This window comes from Ptiloglossa arizonensis, chromosome 12 (assembly GCF_051014685.1).
Source record: "Ptiloglossa arizonensis isolate GNS036 chromosome 12, iyPtiAriz1_principal, whole genome shotgun sequence".
Classification (NCBI taxonomy): Eukaryota; Metazoa; Arthropoda; class Insecta; order Hymenoptera; family Colletidae; genus Ptiloglossa; species Ptiloglossa arizonensis.
Window position 1 is genome coordinate 11,940,586 of NC_135059.1, and position 7,188 is coordinate 11,947,773.

General features: G+C 40.0%; 1 long non-coding RNA gene across 2 annotated transcripts; it reads left to right on the forward strand.

Annotated features, from left to right (window-relative positions):
- Positions 1-446: 446 nt before the first annotated feature.
- Positions 447-4,507, forward strand: LOC143153307 (uncharacterized). Of its 2 annotated transcripts, none has more exons than XR_012993756.1 (7): positions 447-874; positions 1,257-1,399; positions 1,507-1,894; positions 2,212-2,380; positions 2,530-3,576; positions 3,665-4,237; positions 4,365-4,507. It is a non-coding gene; the product is annotated as an uncharacterized LOC143153307 (long non-coding RNA). The 2 variants fall into 2 exon arrangements; XR_012993757.1 differs by having other exon boundaries at positions 1,548-1,894.
- Positions 4,508-7,188: the final 2,681 nt, after the last annotated feature.

Consider the following 7,188-nt stretch of genomic DNA (forward strand, 5'->3'; position numbering starts at 1 on the left):
GTTCGATGAAAGTTCAATGCTAGTTAATTATGTTTCTAGTTCCAGAAGTTAACCTTTGAACCGTATAGACTAAAAATTTCACAAACAAATATTAATTGGTGCTGTACAATGTACAAACATTAACCAAGTCTAGTGAACATTAATACAAAATATTTTTAACGCCCGCTGTTATGTACATTATTACTAATAATGATGTGTATAGTAATAATAATATTAATGAGTATTTGCTACTTTAATAGTCGTACTATCATTGAAATCAGTGCTACTCTACCATGTTCAGTACCATTACATATTTAATATTATAATTGTACTGGAAGCATTATATTGTAATGGTATGTTATTTCAAATTAGATTCCTAAATATTGAACGTTCCAACAATATCACGCTTGTCCAAAAAAGAAAAATGGTTTAGTGTTTCTCACGATTTACGTGATCCTTTTAGGTGGTGGATGGGCCCTTATTACCCGCGACGCTTCTGTTCCGCACCATTTTACCAAGGATTGACCCTGTAACACACATAAGGCATCCCTTAGGAACGAACAGCCTAGAGAAAGGGCGTGGAACTTGCGATCAAAAGAGAAACAGGTTTCTCTTTATTCGCGCGCTTCTACTTACCGGCCGTCGACTCCGTGGTCGATGCTCTGGCGGCAATGTGGTTCAACGACTTTCTTGGGTGTACAACACACAGCGACCCAGGCATTTCTTTGACCTTCCAGCGCGGATTACATCATGTTCCTGTAATCGCTCGACAGAACTGAGCTTTTTTTTGCTGAGGAAGAAACTACGATGCTCGTTAATGTGAAACATTATAACTGCAATTCGGAGAAATCTTTCTTACCGTAAACTTTTTATGCTGAGTTTTGTAAAATTCTTGGTAAGTTCTCAAATTGTTCGAAATTGTCGAAATCTACAATTTTGTGCATCTTTACATTTCTTAATTGTACAATTTTCAAAATCTCCTTCAGAAAAAATGTCGGTATTATTTTTTGTCATTTGTTGCACGTTCTCGCAACACGTATAGCAGTCACCACTGATAAAAGTGACCAATGTTTTAACTAAATCTGCTCGTCAAACGTCAAAATATCCAGTTTATAACGTTAACGGCGGTAAAATAACTTCCAACATTGGTACGATCTTGAATTATTTTTTACCACAATATTTTAGCATTGTTTACTACGTTTGTTAATATAACGGAAATCAATTGTCAGTGTGAATCTTTTTAACAACACAATTGATAAAGAAACTTCTTGTTACAGAAAATTTTAAACGTGGATTTTGAAATCTCGCGATTTGTCGATTTTTGGGCGATCGTGTATCATCGATTTTCCCAAAACCTTTTCGTCAAGAAATTGCGTAACTTTGAACTCGGTGAACCGCACGTAACGCCTTCGAAATTATCGTGAGTTAACGATTCATCGTTTAAACAAAAACTTCCTTTCTCCCTACTCTCTCCTTCTGTCTCTATGTACTATTCTTATCGTCTACACCCTCCATACTTTCGCACAGTTCCCTCCGCACTACAAAGGACTCTCTTCTCCGTTACTCAGCCTAGAGACTATTTCTGGCCGGTGCTTGCAGGAGAGACATCGAACGACGACGGGAGGAGATGAAAAAATAGAAGTAAAAAATGCTTCGATCGCCATCGGATGTGCACATTAGGCGTGGCACGAAAAGAGCAGCGATACAACAGGTGCCCGCAGGAAACACGCTGCATTGTTGGGCTCCAAGGACACACCGCTATAAAAACTCTTCTATTCCATTCGGGCGGGCATAAAAAAGGGCGCGGGAGAATAGAGGAAGGATGACCTTGGGGGTTAGGGTTGTCCAACGAGCGGGAATGGCGTGCGCATAGATGCGTAAATTATGCGCCACTTTCTAGGCAGACTAGACATTAGTACGTATTCGTGTTTCTACGCTGTTGGAAAATCGTTTTAACAAGTTGTATAATTATGGACAAAAGGGGGGGTTGTTAAAGTTACGCTATTGGTCAATCAAATTTCACACATTTATAAATCAATTTCATAGCAAACTCGGGAATCTTCATTTTGTCTTCCACTCGTGTGATTCTAATTACTACATTTATTATTGTACCCAAGCAACGATGCAATCGCAAAGATAATTATACATAATTTTTTTATCCCAACAGTGCTTTAAATTTACATAGTCTGCATTGTTAATATCAACGTATCTATGGTTTTATTTTAATTCAAGATCTACTTCTCAACATCAAAATCGAAAAAATTCTCCGGACGATTATAAAAGTTACGCGTTCGCAAATCCGTAAATGATAGCAGAAAGACAGGTTCAAAAGTTCGAAACCTATGTTACAATGTTTCAAAATAAATTGCTACGCGTCGCTGGAGATAAAAAAATGAATATAGTAAGTACGGTAAAATTGAAAGGAAAATCAGGATCACCATATTGTACCGCAATCGGTAAAGTGAAATAAATAGAAAATATTATAAGCAACGAATGTATCGTGTATGGGGATAGAAGTTGTCAGAAAGTAACATCTGAATATTATTTTAGCGCCTGGTTGGTGAAACTTGGGTCCCCGAGTCACAGTTTTCCCGAAATCGTACGCAAGGCGGGGAGAGTTCCATGCGTGTCGCACACACGCATCCGTGCACACTGTGAGCATGCGTGCATGCGTGCACGCGTGCTGCTACGCGCAGCAGCAGGCCTGGTGGATGCACTTTTGGGAAATCATGCATATACGTGGCAACATCGCACTACGGGCTCACATTCCACGTGATCAGGACCGGTTTGCGGGTGTCGACCCACTGACACTCGCCCACCACAGATAAACCTTGGCCTTATACGTAGGATACACCTTATTTATTTTTTTATTGCAACCCAGGAAACGTTGCCGCTGATTCCTAGACTCCCTCTGGACTCTGCTTGAACAGTCACGACGCTTCTATAATGTCCCATTGAACTTGGAACTCCTCCCTTTCATTTTACTTTACAAATTACAAAACGATGTACGAATATTAGACGGAAGATGATCTTCGACTATTATCGAGTTATCGATCACATCGTCGAGCTGTAATTTTCCGGATAGAGTTCCACGATTTTTATTCATACTTGATAAATAATATCGAAAATAAAACGGAAGACCGTGTTCGGTCGATTAAAAACGAAGTACGCCGATTGTGATTGAAAGAGGAGACTGTTGAAAATACTGAAATCTATTTAATGTTCTCGATGCGAAGATGAGAGAAAGGAGTCTCTGATTTTTATTAACACCTTGTCTACGCTTTATACGAATAGACTCCGACGTTTGGTGGCACATTGCAAGGCCATTGACCGAAGGGACCTCCGATCGATGATCGCAGCTACCTGCTGATACATTGTGGGCCGTACAATGGAAAAAGTATTCTCGGTCCGGTGGGAACCCTTGGGCGTCAAGTGCAATTATTCTGTGTAACCGAATGCACTTCGATCTACCATTTAAGATCTGCCTCTGCTTCTCGGTAGCCGAGCCATTCATTGCAGCTACCGAGTGCAACGCCCCATTCACCTGCAGCACCCGTCCCGACACGTAATTCCCTCCTTTTGAATCAAAACAGTTGCGTAAGCGAAATAAACAATTAATTTCTATCGCCGATTCAGACACGGTTCGCTCGTTACATAATTGTAATATTTATCGATTATTTTGCAGAATCACGGATCACATTGGCGAATGTAAACAATCGAAACGTTTTTCCGTACAATCATCCTGACCTACATCGAAACCGTGTTATTTTATAAAATCAATGACAATTTTGCGAAAACGTTGGTTATATCAATGCGTGATGTCGAATTGTCTTTTCATTCGTTCGCAGAAACTTAACTCACAGACATTTGAAAAAGTTTTTCATTGTATTCGCACAATGTATGAATAATTTACGTCTAGAAGAATAGTCGGTAATTTACCATAAAAGACGTGATCGTTCAAACGATGAACTTTTCATTTTGTTTGGATCGTTCGAAGCAAAATTTTGGGACTATTTTCCATAGGATGCGGGAGGTCAGAGTCTTCGGAGAGCTATCGTCGAACTACGAGGACTATAGAGAAACATATATGAAGAAAAACAGGTTCCTGCGAGAGATTCAAAAGCCGCTTGCATCCACCTTTTGAGTCGAAAGCGGTCTAAACCCGTGTAAAAATTTCCCATAGAAAACTTGCACCTACGTCGTTTCCTATGTTTTACACAGGAGGGATGCACACACGAGGTGATTCACCTAACGATCTGTACGTTCCTATAATTTATTCGCAAAATTAATTTTTACGAAACTTATTACACACGTACGCATAAATTGATACGTTCGTGGAATTAATTGCAAATTTTTTACATTGTATCATCGTGCGTCTCTTTCAGGCTTTTAGAATGGTATTGCATTTTTCGTATCGAGTTATACGGTGAAAAGATTCATGGTTGTACGGAGGAAGAGCGTCGTGACTTCGACAAAATACGCGAGAATACGGAATCGAGAATTCCGTGCTATCTGTAGACCCGATAAGTAAACAGTTGGTATCCCTCTATCATCGCTTTGCTCACGATAGATAATGTGCAACGTTGCTATACTTATCACTAATATATTCTCAGACGTTTTCTCGGTTCTCCTAGAAATTTATTCCTCCGTTTTTCAACCGGCTTCTTAATCGTTTTTCAGAACGAATTCAAACGGTCCCTGGAAGCTTTTCGCTCGTCCTACGTTTTTTTTTTTTTATCAAGTATCCGGCTGTCTCAAGACAAGAGGGAGCCAGCCTGCTGCTAAATCCGGAGCTCAGGGTGGATGTTCCATTAAGTGGACCCGCACCTTCAAAAGCGCACTAATTTGTGCAGCCCTGTTCATGTGCCCCGAATCTTCTGTAACCGCGTCACGGTGTTACGTTTATCAGTGAATAACGTACGTACACAAGTATCGAGGAGGTTACATTAAGTTTGTAAGTTTCGTATTCGCTCCTAATTGATTCCCTCGTGAACAATAGGTGCAATTCAATTGTCTCAGGGTGTTGAGGGTTAGACAAAATTTATAGCAGGTAATATATATGTACAGTTGTCGTTTAGTGGGTTCCATAGATAGGATTGTTCACGAAGTAAACAAAAATGCGCAATAGTTAGTGTTATTGCAAACGAGTGTACATAGGAGGTTTTTGTTTAATCATCCCAAGATTTTTGCAATTCTCTATTCAATAGTAATTACTATTCTTAGGTATACTCTGGATCATTAATATCGGTTAATTGTACAACATTACCAACTATGATAGATTTTCCTTAAAAACAGAGCTAACGAAAGGATTGTCTAACATCGCAACAGTGATAATATTCCCGATTACTTCGGATACTCTATAGAAATAACAGACTTATCGACAAAGTTTTTTTATTACACACTCTATGTTATTTATGTCAAAATGTACAGTAATAATAATATTATTTTAGATGCTCTACGTGCAAGATGAAAGAAACACCAAGAATACAAAATTGTTGGAACAATTCTCCAAAATTGTTTACTTCTTTATTTCACGATGTACAGTTACTAAGAAGTAAATTATAAAATTAATTCAGCGGGTATCTCCTATTGTCGATTGATACAGTTGGGAAAAGATTAACGAAGAATCTAAAACGACACCGCTTCCAAAATTTCGTACGACGCAACGTTGTATACTAACTGTACGTACTATGCAACCAGATATGGCAAACTCCAACACCCACATACACACACACGCACACGCACACACACAACTAGACCTTCAAACGCATTACACAACAATACTCCATACGACAGCGATAACAATTCGGAGTCTAAATTCAAGTTCCAAATGCTTGCTATTTAACGTTATCCAGACTTGGGAATAATAACAAGGCATCGAGTCCGGATTCCGTAAATTAGTGTGGCTCCGATAACCACCATGTTGGGGGGGACGAGAGTCTGAGTCGAGGTCGACGCATTCGGCTGGCGGCGTCGGATATGGAATTTCTTTCGATGGCGCAACGGTACAAGGATTCACCTTAGCAGCTTCGCATTCCCCCTTTTGCCTCGTCTTTTTCTTCGCCTAGGGCCGCGGCACTAACGCACACATCGACGTCGCCCTTACGCGCCGAGCGCGCGAACGTCTAGAGAAACGCACGACTACGGGGACAATTTTCTTTTCGAGCGGACCCGCTATCGTTCCCGTTTATCGTGCGCTCTTCTTTCGCCGTACAAACTTGTCGAGATAAGGCGAATAAGGGAATCCGAGACGCATATTTTCCACCCAGTCCTAACGCGTCACTTCGCGAGCTTCTGGTAAACAGGAAGTGTCGTCGTCCACGTGTGTGCCAGCGACGTGAAAAAAAAAACAAGAAACAACCGCCGGAACGTTTCACCGGTAAACCGGGGTACGTTCACGAAATTCGCGCTTTAACTATAGCCGATTGAGATATGTAACCATAACGTGAATAATTCTTTCCCCGATTTTATTTCGAATATTACGTTCAGAGACACTCTTTAACTGCACAATTCAACATATGTATATATACAATGCAGCTAGATACGACACGCAGATTGCCTTAATTAATAGTTTACCTCGATTCGAACTCTGAGTAATTGATTTTGTGTACCATTGCGCAAGGATGTTCGTTCAACGTGTAACGAACTGGAAAAGTATATTGGAAAACGCAATTAATTGAATATTTGTTCAATGTAAAGGAAGAGGTGAATTGAACCGTGTACTATAAATTATCCTAGGTTGTTAAATAAGTTTCGTCGTTCGGTAAATTGTATTTGATTTGCATGGTTGTGGAAGCTTTGTTACCCTGGGAAAAATTTGGAAGATTTTATAAGAGGACGCAGGCGCAATCAGCGGTCGCATCGAAGCAGGGCGTGGTGGCAATTTTCGTGAACGCATACAGTCACGCAGGTTTTTCGTCCTCGACGCTCGTAGACGCGTTAGCGATGGCCTGGAGCGTCTCGCGTCGCTTCGATGTACAAAAAAATAGGTTAAATAACATTTCGAATTGGATCTTCAAAATTGACAATATTTTCAACGATCTGATCTAGTCAGGAAACAAAAAGTTTGATAATGAATTTTAAACGAAAATTTAACGAAAATTGAATTTACCATAACATCGTGATCGGATAATTCTACCACTTTTCGTATACTTGAGAAAATACAATGTTTCGAGCTTTCAACGTTCATCTAGAATTTTGAATACATCG